The 14,541-nt window shown below is 41.5% G+C and overlaps 1 protein-coding gene across 1 annotated transcript in view; it reads right to left on the bottom strand.

The window, feature by feature from the left end:
- The window catches only part of ZNF407 (zinc finger protein 407), a 480,437-nt gene extending 466,408 nt beyond the window's left edge, over nt 1-14,029 (bottom strand). Inside the window, exon 1 of the mRNA XM_004059553.5 lies at nt 4,700-14,029. The gene's annotated coding sequence lies outside the window, so the exon portion shown is untranslated. The remainder of the gene's footprint in view (nt 1-4,699) is intronic.
- Nucleotides 14,030-14,541: the final 512 nt, after the last annotated feature.

Here is a 14,541-nt window from a genome sequence, read left to right as displayed (position 1 = left end):
TTGAGTGTCCCATAAATCAATAAAATGTAGTATATACCTCAAAAGATTTGGGGGAATTAAATGAGATTATGTACAGAGGCACCTGGCACAGTGTTTATATAAAGAGCTCAAAAACATTATTATTGTTACCACCATTGAATTCTATGTTTATTTGCCTTTTACTGTCCCTAAGTACTTAATACTTTGAAAACGTCCAGTTTTCTCAGCTATACTCGAGAAGCAAACTGTTAAACCAGGATTATTATATCTGGAAACTACTGTATGAATAAAAGCAATAATCCTCTAAAGGAAAAATGACACTTAAAGAAGACAATGTTGGAGACCATCATCTCTCTCTACCTTCTCCCTCAAAAGGTTCTCCTTTCAGTGCTCAATTCTAGAAGTTCTAGATTTTACTTTATTTAGGGAGGCTGTAATTCCTTTACACTCCTACACCGTCATCAACTTCTTGCAAGGCTATTTCTGGGTTTTATTCCAGGTAGTTGGAATTGCAAGATAATCAAGTAAGCAGGGAGTTACTACAATTATGATCTACCCATATAATTACCATAAGGAGATGTTCTAGTCACAAGACAACACTGATAAGAATAAAAAGCCTTTCCACCACAAAAAAATATATACAGATGTGGATCCCTCACTAGTGATGCAAGCAAGATACATATGTAGGTGTAGCTATATATACAGATATGTATGCATATATTGTATAGAGACATGTTTTGTACTTCCTTTCTGCTCCAAATGACTCATACTCCATTAAATTCCACAATATTTACTGATTCCCCTCAAAACAGTTTGGATGTGCATCCCCTCCAAATCTCAGGCTGAAATGTAGTCCCCAATGTTGGAGGTAGGGCCTGGTGGGCGGTGATTGAATTATGGCGGGGGTGTCCCTCCTGAATGGCTTGGTGCTGTCCTGAGATGGTGAGTGAGTTCCCATGTGACCTGGCTATTTAAAAGTGCATAGCACCTCCCCACTCTCTCGCTCCTGCTCTTGCCATGGGATATGCAAGCTCCCCGTTTGCCTTCTGCCATGATGGAGAGCTTCCTGAGGCTTCACCGGAAGCCCAGCAGATGCCAGTGCCACACTTCCTGTAGAGCCTGCAGAACCGTGAGCCAATGAAACCTCTTTTCTTTGTATATTACCCAGCCTTGGCTATCTCTCCATTTTAGGCAATGCAAGAATGGCCTAACACCCCCTTCTATGTGTAAGACATCATGCCAAGAGACTTGGGATGCATACACATGAAGGCCGGTCTTGCCATAATCTAGTGAAGAAGGACACACACACACACACACACACACACACATACATACACACACACACACAACTAACTGAAGGAACCGAGGCTGCAGTGAGATGCTGGTGGTCCTCTGGGATTGCAGACTCATCCATACAACTGCCCACTCAACGTGTTCACAGAAATGAGCCCACACTGAAGTATCTTACTGGGGCAACTGCTCACCTTCCATCGCCACACAGGGAACACCAGGCTCCACCCAGTCACCCAAAGCAGACATGTCAGTGTCCACCTTGACTCGTCCATCTCACCTACTCCATCCCCGAATCCACTCCACTAACTGAGCATGTACAATCCACTCACTTCCCCTACCTCTGGGCCACTATCCTAGTTCAGACTTCTGTGATGTCTAACCTAGTATAAATGCAACAGCCTCTGAAAGATCCCTGTCCCCTAGCCTTACACCATGCCAACTGGTCTCCGTAGTTGCAATCAAAGTGCTTAAAACAAGCAAAAGTGTGTACATGTCACTATGCTGCCTACATTTCTTCAAGAGGGCCTCTCCAGCCTTATTTTCCACACCTCCTCTCATACTCCGTGATCCAGCCATCCTAAACACCTTTTAATTCTTGAAATGTTCCACATTACCTTTTGACGCTTGGAAGTCTTCTATCCGAAACTGGATTCCCTAACCACTCTTTATCTCTTTGCCCAGTGAGTTCCTGTTCATTCTCTGGTCGCCATTCCCTCTTGGTATTCCTCCCTAACCTCTTTAGGCTTGCCAGGTTCGGTGGTTATGCTGGACATTTTTGCTTTTAGGGCTACCCACAGCCCAAGCTTCCTTCTATTTAGTAGGACTCCTTTGAGGTGTGGGTCTTTGTGAGAGATAAAGACCATCTCTCTCCATCTCTCTGCTCCCTGACAACTATAGTGGCTTGGCAAAAAAGGTCACAAAGATGCAGGAGCAATAAGAGATTTTTCAGTGGTAGAAGAGAGTCAACAGTCCAGCAACAGAGGTGGCAGTTTCTCCAGTGGCAATGCCACCAGCAACAAAATTCTAGGCAGGCTATTTATGTGATATTGCCTTGGATGTGGCCCCATCCAGCCAGCCTCTTTTGGTTGCTGCCTATTTTCTGAATCCAGTTCCCCAGCCTTCCCATCAATTCTGAAAGCCATCTATAGCCTTCCAATAAGTTCCTTTTCTGCTTAAGTCAGCCAAGTCCATTGCCATGGTTGACAACCAAGAATCATGAATGGCACTGTGACACTCGGTGTGCATGCCATCAGACTGCACTGCCAATGCACATTTGCTTGTCTATATTCCCCACTATCTTGTTCATCATTTTACTCTAGTGCAATGGCTGGCACAAAGCAAGCATGCGATAAATGTTTCCTGAATGCATTACTTAATTCCACTAGTCATCAGAGTTGGAAAGCAAGGAAAACGCTCAGTGGAGGACCACAGTGCATTCCTAAAAAACCAATCTCAACTACAGTCGAAAGAGTCACAACTATCGATTAGAAACATACAGCTTAATTTATTCGCCTATTCATGGATTTAGAAACTAGGCTTCTTCTCACTATCTGGGATACAAACCACCTTCTTAAAGGAGACGAGAAAGAGAAGAATCAAACTAGGAGAGTATATTTTATTAAGATGAGCGAGTTCTACTCTAATAAAACAAACCTAATTGGAATGAATGTTGGGGAAAATGTCCCTTCAACCAGGTGAATACCCACTAGTCCTTGAGACCTATCTCAAATAATATATCCTGCAAGAAGCTTTCACCACTCCCCACCATCAATCAGCCGTAACTTCCACTGTGCTCCTACATCTCTATCTTAGTAAGTAGAAAAAAGTATTATATATATTTATTTATGTGTCTATTCAACCAGATCTCAAAATCCTCTAGGGAAGTATATTACTATTTCCAACACCTAGAAGGGTGTTTGGCATAAAGCAAGAACCAGTGTTTCTGAAGTGGAGCCACTTTGCTCTGCTTAAAAGGTACCAATGGAACTGTCCTATTGTTTGCAACTTTTCTGTAAATCTTAATTTATTCCGAAATAAAGTTTAAAAAAAAAATGCACCAGTAGCAACTGTGTTGTGAGCAATTATCACACCTGCCTTACATGTCATGCAAGAGAGCTTTACCTTGTACCAGTAGCAGTAATTTTGTATATAGCAAAGTGAGTCTCAGTTTGTAAAAAGGGAATAATTCCTACTACACAAGATTGCTGTACTAAATGAAGCACAGTGAGTATGCCAAATGACATATGAGCTCTTCTTAATAAGGTTCTGATGAGTATATGTCAGGGCCCCTGTCTACAGTGTTCTAAATGGACCAGCACTTCACCACAAAACAGATACATACTACGACTAGGATGTCACCAGGCATAGACTGCAAAGCTGTAACTCAAATCACTATTAAGACTGTAATTACTTATAAAATAAAAGTATTCTACATGTGTGTCCACGGATGTGGGATGTCCTATTCCAAAATTCCCCAATGAAATAAATGGCTACTCAAAACCCAGCGCACCCGACAGAGGTCAGCGGCCACTGCACCCCGCCTCCACCAGCTTAAACTCCAGAAGGAGGCCAAGCACCCAGGGCGTGCTAGCTGGCTGGAAAGAGGTGAGCATCTACTGAGAAACCCACTGCTGCCTGCAGCGGTGTCAGGCAGCCGCGGGTCTCCCCGCAGTGGCGCAAAGCGGGCTGAAGTCGGGAATGGCTAGGACCCTTCGCTGCCACCGCGGTGCTTTCGGCCACCGCACTTGTGTGCCCTCCGCCAGCCCACACCAGCGTCGCTTAACGGAAGAAGGCGCGAGTAGCAGCGGCGCAGCCAGGGCACCTGCGGGTGACACGAGAGTGGGCGGGCGGTCCAGGGAGCCCCTGCTGGAAACCAGACGCTAAAGCTTGCAGCCGTGCAGCTAGGGGAGCATCTGTTTTCCACTTGAGAGCAACCCGGGCAAGCGAGAACGGCCCGATTTCGGTGCAGGGGTGCGTCCCGAAGGAACGGGGGACTGTTTCTGCGCGGACAGGCGGACCGGGCAGGGGAAACCGAGGCCACGCTAGGTCCGCAGCCCCGAGGTGTCCACAAGAGCTCCGCTCGCGCAAGGGCGCGGCGCGAGGCTGCCCGCGGGACCGGCCTGCGGAGCGAGCGGGTGAGAGGGCAGGGCGGCAGCGGGGGCCGGCAGGGAGGAGGGCCGCGAGGCAGCGTGAGCGAACGAGCGAGGGTGTGTGTCCGGGCGTGAGTCTGGGCGGGTGTCGGGAAGGAAAGCGACAGGGAGGGGCGGAGGCGGGGGGAGGGGGGAGGAGAAAGAGCGAAGGGCCCAGACGGGGCTCTGGGCGCCCAGCCGCCCGGCTTCGAGCCCTCAAGCCACCGCCCCCAGGCCCCGCGCTGACGCTGGACGGTCCCCGCCTCCAAACCCCCCGCCCCGGCCAGAGAATAACTTACCTGTTTGGCGACGGAATCGCTCCTGCTCGCCCCTCTGACTGACTCCTCCGGCTCACCGTCTTCCCTTTGGGAGGAAGAGGCGGGACATCCTATTTCTCCGTTGAAGGACTTCCGGTGGCTTCCAAGGCGACTCCGTAGTGGATGCAGCGCCGGACGCCACAACCGAAAAACAGAATCTTGGAACTGGTTTAGTACAATCCAGGTCGAGTTCCTTGTTTTTTATCCGAGTGGCCGGCAGGCCCATGTGCTGTCTTGTTTTTAACACATCAGCTCTTGCCGGAAGCCGCTCAGAGATAAAATAGGAAGTCCCACCCTTCCCTTAGAGAAGGAAAACGGAGAGCCGAAGGAGTCAATCTAAATTCGATGAGCGCGTCGGGCTCTAAGGCAGGCGCTGTCAGCCCGGGAGGGGTGTCTGGGATTTCTAGAGGGTCCCAGAACGGGTTCTTCCCGGGCCGATCCCGCCTGCTTCCTGCCCCGTCTCTCCACCCGCCTCCCGCCCTCTGTAAGGGACCCCGAGGGCGGCGCCGGAAACACGGAGAAGGCCCAGAACGGCGCGGGACCCGAGAGGCCTACGTTGGCAAACGCGGCCCGCTGCCCCTTTGCTCGCTTCCCCGGGGCCTGGAGTGGCTCCTGTCGCTTCTGGCGCTCCGATTTCGAGAAATGACTTTCAGCTGTGCAAGGCGAGAATGCTACTTTAGATGATGAGAAAAAATCTCTCGAATGGCTCCCAAAATGAGGTCCTTGTTTAAGAGGCCACAGGAACCCGCCAGCCGAACTCTGATACCAAAGAGGAGGCCAAGAAGCGGACTGTGGCTTGGTGACCTGTTTGGTATTGCCAAACTTTCAGCTTTTATTAAAGCTGAAACACCTTGGCTGTTTAAAACGTTCGACAAGGACTTTTTTATGAACGTTAACGGCACAGCATACGGGCTTTTTGGGGGAAAAAAAGGCAGGACTTCAGGATGTGGTGGTTAACAGCCCGTCCGCCCCCTTGTGCAGGTCCATTCATGAACCTCGAGTTAGAGGCCTTTCTTCTGAAACTCAGAATCTAGTAGGGAAGACCTGTGTAGACGAATAAAAATAAATACATCACAGCTTGTTAAGTGCTGTGACAAAGAGGCAGTGAAATCCTGCTTGAGGTCATCTGCCTTGCTAAAGAGTTTTGACTATGTTGTAGGCACAGGGTTAGGGTTAGACTCTGTAATGGGAAGTTATGTGATCAGATTTCTGTTTAGGAAGATCATTGGCCAGGCGGGGTGGCTCATGCCTGTAATCCCAATACTTTGGGAGGCCGAGTCGGTGGATTGCTTGAGGCTAGGATTTTGAGACCAGCCTGGCCAACATGGTGAAACCCCGTCTCTACTAAAAATTTGAAATTAGCCAGGCATGGTGGTGCGAGCCTGTAATGCCAGCTACTTGGAGGCTGAGGCGGGAGAATAGCTTGAACCCAGTGGCGGAGGCTGCAGTGAGCCAAGATTGTGCCACTGCACTGCAGCCTGGGCGACAGAGCGAGATTCCATCTCAGAAAAATCATTGTAAGTAATTGGATTTTTGTGTGTGTGTGATGTTCTGAAGATAGGCTTTCTAGACCAAATCGTCACTCAAGGCCAATTCGAACACAATTCAGTTTAAATCAGAATACATTCGACTGATAATTCCTTACCTTTTTAAATAGTTCATAGAAAACTTTTTGTAGACATTATCTGGTTTAATTCTGATTGTAACCCACATGAATTCTCTTATCCACAGTAAGGAACAGTAATTTAGAAGACTAATAAACTGTTCCAAGATCACACAGCTAGTAAAAGTGGAACTCAACCTAAAACTCCAGAGTCAAGCTTTTCCATCTATCATGTAGACTCAGTTTAATAGTAATAGTTAATTAAAAATTTTAGAGAAAAATGTGGAAAACAATTTCCTCACAAGTGACCAGCTGCAAATGTTATTTGTATTCCATTAACCAACATTTATTGGGTACCTGTTATATAAAAGATAAAATTGGGTTCTGCCTTCAAAGAGTTCACTTGAAATTTAAAATTTATTTGAAAATTTAGTACTTCCTACAGTGTTTTAATAGCTATTTCAACAGTGTTGGTCTTGTATGACAAGGTGATAAATTTCTTGACAATAACAATAGCACAATTCTGTATATGAATTGGGCATTCTGTGATCTTTGGGTGATTTATCTTGCTACCTTTCTTACCTTGGGGGTTTAGTTAACACTTATGTTCCTCCCCTGAGCAGTGAAGTAAAATCTAAGTTTATGTTTCAGTTCTATTTTAAGTTGAGTATTTTGAGTTACTAAGACAGGACCTTAAGGAAGTCAGTTTGACCTCATTTCCAACTGAGAGAGTCCATAGATCTCATTCAAGACTAATTTTCTGATTCTAAGGGAAAAGGGAAGTCTTTTTTTTTCTTCCTCTCTTTATTTTTGAATGAATAATGCTTGACATGGACAACACAGACTTTTAGTGAAGACAGAGAGTCCTAGTGATGAAACCACCTTTGCAAAAATTACAACTGAGAAAATTATGACAGTGAAAGAGATCTGACCTAACCAACTCCATCTTGCTTCTAAGCTCCAAGCTGTCCTTGTTCATTCCTGGGCATAGGCAGAACTAACTCTGGGAGGAACTTAGTTTATAGTGTAACTTTGAAACAAAGATGATAACAGCTCATTCTGAAAACAAACCCCTTTCTGGCCTGGGGACCAGACTGCCTTTTTAGGGCTAACAAATTAGCCACAAGATTAGAAATTACAGTTTAGGAATCATGCAGCTAGAGGCCACAAGATTCTAAACCTCCCCAATTGTTCCTAAGGATAACATCACTATTGTAAAACCCAAGATTGGTGCTTAAGATGTTTTTCAGACCCCGCACTCATGGATCAGCTGGCATCACTCAGATGGATAAACTGGCTCATCTAGTCCTGTAGCCCCCACCCAAGAACTGACTCAGTGCAAGAGGACAGTTTCAGCTCCCTGTGATTTCATGTCACACCAGAGCCATCAATTCTCCCCGCTCCCTGGTCTCCTACTCCCCCAAATTATCCTTTAAAAATCCCAGTCTCTGAATTTTCAGGAGACTGCTTTAAGTAATAATAAAACTCTGGTCTCCTGTTTAGCCAGCTCTGTGTGAATTAAACTCTTTATTGCAATTCCTTTGTCTTGATGAATCCACTGTCTGGGCAGCGGGCAAGATGAACCCGTTGGGTGGTTACAATGACACAAGGAACCCCTGGGATCAAGACTTGCTCGAAGCCAGCCAGCCACACTTGAGACCTGTTAACCAAAAAAAAAAAAAAAAAAAAAAAAATCCTTTTCTTACTTAAGTCCAGTTTTCTTTTACTTGCATCATGAAGCAACCTAAATGATAACAGAAGTGTTATTGCCAAATATACCAGTTACAGTCTTAAGAAAGTTGCAAAGGAAAAATTCAGAGCAAAGATTTTCAGCCTTCATAAGTTCAAAATGTATACTTTTATCATGTCTGAGAAAAGAAAGCAATCAATATATTCACATCTTTTTCTGGGTATATGTGATATTTTTCCTTTGGATAATGAATAGTAAACACTTTTACAATAGCAAGTTGACAAAATGAGAATGTATAAAAGAAATTAAAATATATCAACTATTAAATAAATGCCAGGCATTATGCTACAAACCTTATATGCATTATTTCAAATAATTATTATAACTACTATGAATAGACACATTATTTCCATTTTACAGATGAGAAAAATGAGGTTCAAAGAAGTGACGTCATGTTCTCTGATTCTGTCTATATTGGATACCTGGTGACGATTTCCCCCTGTCTAATACCCTAAACATACGTTCACCTGCATGCTGCTTCTGCTCTGGACCTCTGCGCTGGATGTAGTCCCAACAGAGTGGCTTGCTGGGAGGAGGGAGATACTTTTCAGATAAGGCACTAGCACTTCATCCTAACAACTTCTCCATACTGAGGCAACATTTTTAAATACACAGAGAATGTCTAGGATTCAATTGTTGAGAAAAATTGATGTAAGTCTGTTTGTCTCAAAGAAAGCTATCAGGAACTACAGTTTTATTAACCTAAATGTACACCTGGTTTGATGATGACTATGTAAATGTATTTTTAGCTAATTAATTTATTATTTGTGCCCATCAGCCAATGAGTGGATAAAGAAAATGTGATATATATGCACTATGGAATACTAAGCCATAAGAAGGAATGAAATAATGCCATTTGCAGCAACCTAGATGGAGTTGGAGACCATTATTCTAAGTGAAGTAACTCAAGAATGGAAAACCAAATATTGTATGTTCTCACTTGTAAGTGGGAGCTAAGCTGCAAAGATGCAAAGGCATAAGAATGATATAGTGGACTTTGGGGACTCAAGGGGTGAAGGATGAGACTACGCATTGGGTACAGTGTGCACTGCTTGGGTGATGAGTGCACCAAAATCTCAGAACTCACAACTGAAGAACTTCCCCATGTAACCAAAAACCACCTGTTCCACAAAAACTATCGAAATAACATTTTTAAAACTCTACTATTTCTGAATAAAATTTACGTACATTTCTCAGAAAAAAAACTATTTAGAATTGAGGTATCTAATAGAGAACTGAGTTAAATTATTGCCACTTAAAAACACAAAGTGATATAGCCACTTTATGAATTAATCAGTCAGCAATGGCTAGGTTATGCTTAGTGGTTTATAACCAAATCTTAGTTTATAACAACAAATGTGTATTGTTAATTCCCACTACAAATTTATAACGACGTTGCTGGATGCTACACTCCATGTCTCTTTGTGGGACCCAGGCTCATGGGACTTCTGTTATCTGCATTAGAGAGAGAGAAGACAACAAAATATGCACTGGTTCTTGAAGCTTTGGCCCAGAAGTAAAATATGTCTTTTACCTGTTCACATTGCATTGGGCCAGCACAATTATCATGGCTGCAAGTAACTTCAAAAGGATGGGGAAGTGCGATCTTGGCATGTGTCAGAAGAAATGAAAACATTTGGTGAAGACCATTAATGACTGTCTTTACAGGAAAAAAACAATCAAATAGACATGATTTCTTGTTTCAGTTTCATCATTTCCTACTGTGTTACCTAAACTTTCTGAGCCTCAGTTTCTTATTACTAAAATAAAATAATGATAAAGATGATATTCACTTCAAGGACTTTGTGTTAACTAGGGTAAAAAAAATTGAAAACTGTAGTAAGTTATGCAAATTAGAAATGTATAATATTACTGCTTTGAAAGTGATGGTGAAATGTAGAATAATTGAAAGGATAATACAAAGCACTTATACCAGGAGGCTTTTAGCTGCAGATAATAGAAATGAACCTCTACTACTTTAATCAATAAAAAAGTGTATCAGCTCACAAATTTGTCATCCAGACATAAAGGAGGCTTCAGAATTTATTGACTCAGGAGTTGAATGTTGGTATCAAGGACCTAGATTTTTCTCATCACTCTGCACTTCAATTCTCAATGCCCGATTGAACATCGGCTAAGATGGCTAGAGTGATTCCAGGGATAACATCTAGAGAGAAAAAAGAGAACTCCTTTTCTTATGATTTTTTCTTAAGAGAAAAGGAACTTCCCAAAAGCCCCCAGCAAGCATGCCTTCACATCCCATGGCCAGAAGTGGCTCACATGTGTACCCTGAGCTAAGCACTGCAAACAGGAATGGGATCGCCTGTAGGCCTCAGAGACCACCTGGATCTTGGGAAGGTGTCAGCTCTACCTGTGGCACTTGGCTGAGTGGGAAAGGGATGGAAACATGAATAAAGTAAGAATTAGGAAGGAAAAGGAGAAATGGATCCAGGGTACGAAGCCAATAGTTTAGTTATCTCAACAAATATGATTGATTTCATCTTTATGAATGTGATGATCTAATTTAATACATTCAATCAATGAAGTAAAAAAAAGTGCAAGGACAATATGACATCTGTCACTCTCTGTTGAGATTTGAGAGGTAATAATACCAAGAATATGTGGTGACCTGGGTCCTCACTGCTACTGTCTTCCTGTACCTGGACACTTCTAGCAAGAGACTTCAACTTCAGAACAAAGAGGATCCCAGCTTGTAGCTGCATTATACACACCCCAGCAGCACACATAAGTTGATTTCTAATTATTCCTCTTTAAGAAATTGTTTGTGGAATATTTATCTATTTATAAATGGAAAAATAGAAAATTAAAATAACAAAAATAAGTAACACCATGTATTGAGTGTCTACTGTGTGCTAGGCACTGTGCTTAGTGTTCTGCATATATTGTCATTGTGCTGCCAACGACTCTGCAATAAAGATGTTCCCATTCCTGCTTTACAGCTAAGGAAACCAAGGATCTGAGAAATAACGTATTTTGCCCAAGATTATCCAACTGGTAAAATATGGAGTCCAAATTTGAACCAGAGTCCATTCAACACACTTTCACCTCTACACCAGTGCTTTCTGAGTTTGCTGAACATTAGAATCACCTCAGGAACTTAAAAAAAATTCCCAGGTGATACCCCATAGCAAGTAAATTAGAAAGTCGGGCAGGGGAAGAGGAACCCTGGCATCAGTACTTTTTAAAGTCCCCAGGTACTTCCAACGTGGAGGAAAGTTTGGGAACCACTGTGCTATATTATGTTGCCTCTTCAGCCAGGAATTTAAACCAGAATCTTTTCTTCCAAGGCCAAGAGCAGTGAATGATAGCTTATGGTATATACTCTCATTCCCAAGTGATCCTCTTCCTCAGGAGTTCTGCTTTAGGCTAATTTCAAGTTTCCCTTTCACTACATTTCTCACCCATCTGAAGCTGAAAATATTACAGGAGACATTTGTCAACAGGAAGAATGGACACCTGGACCGTCTGAGAAGAACTTTTGAATTCATGATCAATGGTGTGTTTTCCCTAATTAGGATAAAAAAGCAAGAAAAAATATTACGTTTAATTTTTGTCTTACAAGTTAATCATTCAGACTCACCTGGAATTTAGACAGCATTTAATTTCTGGCCTCATTTTTTTGCGTTATAATTTTTATTTTAATATAATTTTGGACTTACCATAAAATTTATTAAAAGGACAAAGAACTTCTGTATACCCCTCACCCAGATTCTATAATTATCCACATTTTACCATATTTTATGGTTTTATGCATATTTTTTCTGAACCACCACAATGCAATTATCAAAATCAGGTTATAATACTTCCCTCTAATAATCAGACCTTACTCATATTTTTGCAGTCATTTTTTTGTCTTGTTCCCCTATATTTCTTACATATAACCTCCAAAAGGGTTTATAGCTGAGAGTTATAAAGCATAGAGAAAATGAATAGCAAAATGAGAAGCCTTAATTCAACTGTTATTAATTACATTAAATGTTAGTGACCAAACATTCTATTTAAAAGGAAGAGATTGCCAGAATGGATTAAGAGGCAAATCTTAGCCATCTGCCATCTATAAGAGATGTTTGTTAAATTAAAAGATATATTTAAATGTCTTCTGGCCTCCATTTGCTTCTGATAAGCAATCAGAGGCCATTCAGATGTTTGCTTGCCTTTATGTTTCCCTATGTGTCATTTGTCATTTTTGCTGTCTGCTTTAAAGAATTTCTCATTTTTGGTTTTCCATAATTTGTGATATGACTAGACATGATTTTCATCAGATTTTTCCTGCTCAGCACTTTCTGACCTTTAGAAATCTGTAAATATATGTCTTTCCCCAAATTTGGAAAGTTTGGGACGATTTCTCCAAATAATTTTCTTTTACTCTGTTTCTCTTGGTTTCCAATTAAATATGTCACACCTTTTGATATTATACACAGCTCACCAAACCTCTGTCCTCTTTTTCCATTATTTTTTCTCTGACCTTCAGGTTGATAAGTTCTATTGATCTGTCTCCCATGTTCCCTGATTCCTTCTTCTGTCACCTCCAACCTTGTGTTAAAATCATCTTGTGATTTGTTTCAGATATTATATTTTTAAGTTCTCAAATTTTATTTTTTCTTACAATTTCTGTTTCTGATGAGATTTCCTATTTGCTTATTTATTACAGGTACATTTTCATTTATGTCTTTAAGCACAATTATAATAGCTACTTTGAAATTTTGTCTGCTGATTCAAGTATCTGGTGTATCTTGAGGTTAATTCTCATTAATTTTTCCCATTTATTTTTATTATTACTCATGTTTTCTTATTTCTTAAATGTCTAGTAATCTTGTGGTTGTATTCTAGACATTTGAGAAATACAGTGCAGAGATTCCTGATTCTATTATGTTCCTCCAACAAGCATTAGAGGGTTTTTTGTTTCGTTTTGTTTTAGCGGGTAGTTCCTTTGGCTGTATTCACACTCCCTACATTGTCTCTCCTTTCATGGGGAACAACTAAAATCTCATGTAGTTCTTTAGCCTTCGCTGAAAGAATTGAATCTGCCTCATACATGCATAGTTCAGAGATCAACCAGTGATTTAGGCAGAGTATGCTGAATTTGTTGCTTTTTCTCTGTTATCTCTCCTTTTCAGAGCCGCCTCCCCTTTTACTTCACCTGCTAAAGTATCCCTGAACTCTGCCTTCTGGGGTTGAAAGTGGGATTTTAAGTAAACTATAGATGGCTTCCTTTATTTGGTTATAATTATTTAAAATTTGAAGGAAGCATTGGTCATTTTTGGTGACTAGTCATTTTTGATGACTAAGTGTCATTTAAAGTTTCATTTCCTTTAAATTAACATTTTTTGTCATTCCATTCAAATGCCTACTTACAATGGCAATAAGAATATGCTATGAACACTTAACCACCCACACTAGAATTTTAAATCTAAGTTCTTCTCGAATGCTGTTTTGGTGAATTTCAGTGTGGGAGGTGAGATGATTTAAAGCTTCAGATTTTCTGTTATAGTCAAAGGCATAATTTATCTGACATCTTTTTTCATTGTGCCTAAGGAATTACACTAGAATAATGTTTTTAAATAAAATTTGTCCACATAATGACTTTTTTTTCAATTCTATCCAAACTAAAATAGCTCCAAAGCGTTTACTTATCATAACTGTTAAGAAATTATACTTGCCAGGCATGGTAGCTCAAGCCTGTAATTCCAGCACTTTGGGAGGCCGAGATGGGTGACCTCCACTTGAGATCAGGAGTTCGAAACCAGTCTGGCCAACATGGTAAAACCCCATCTCTACTAAAAATAAAAAAAAATTAGCTGGGTGTGGTGGCAGGTGCCTGTAATCCCAGCTACTTGGGAGGCTGAGCCAGGAGAATTGCTTGAACCTGGGAGGCGGAGGCTGAAGTGAACCGAGATCACACCATTGCACTCCAGCCTGGGCAACAAGAATGAAATTCCATCTCAAAAAAAAAAAAAAAAAGAAAGAAAGAAAAAGAAAAGAAATTATTACACCTGCCATCACTTCTCTTCTACATCATGCTAGGAATTAAAAAGAATGCATCATTTTGTTGCTTCAGAAAATCTCCTGCATTCTTGTCTTTGTATTTTATCAATTGATTAGGGCTTTGGGGAGCTGAGCAAAGTATAGAACATATCCAACCCAACCTCTGCCTTACAAGAACTTACTTCCTGAAGAAGAAAGCTTTCTCAACATGGTAAAGAGGAAGATAAGTGCTCTGCAATACAGAATGTAGATGTTGCATAGTTGGTCAGTGGAAGAGCAGAACGAATATGTGCTAATGTTAGGACTTGGTTTAAGTTTTTCTTCGTAATGAAAGGCAGTAGTATTACAGATCGTTAACATAGGTATGCTAGATCTAACCATCGTACATTAAGATAGAAACAAGTGTTTTGTCTTGTATAATCAAGATCTCAAATCATGATTTAATTTTTTAGCCATTACATGTAC

This window comes from Gorilla gorilla, chromosome 17 (genome assembly GCF_029281585.2).
Source record: "Gorilla gorilla gorilla isolate KB3781 chromosome 17, NHGRI_mGorGor1-v2.1_pri, whole genome shotgun sequence".
In the NCBI taxonomy this organism is placed as follows: Eukaryota; Metazoa; Chordata; class Mammalia; order Primates; family Hominidae; genus Gorilla; species Gorilla gorilla.
This window is presented reverse-complemented; position numbering and strand designations above follow the sequence as displayed.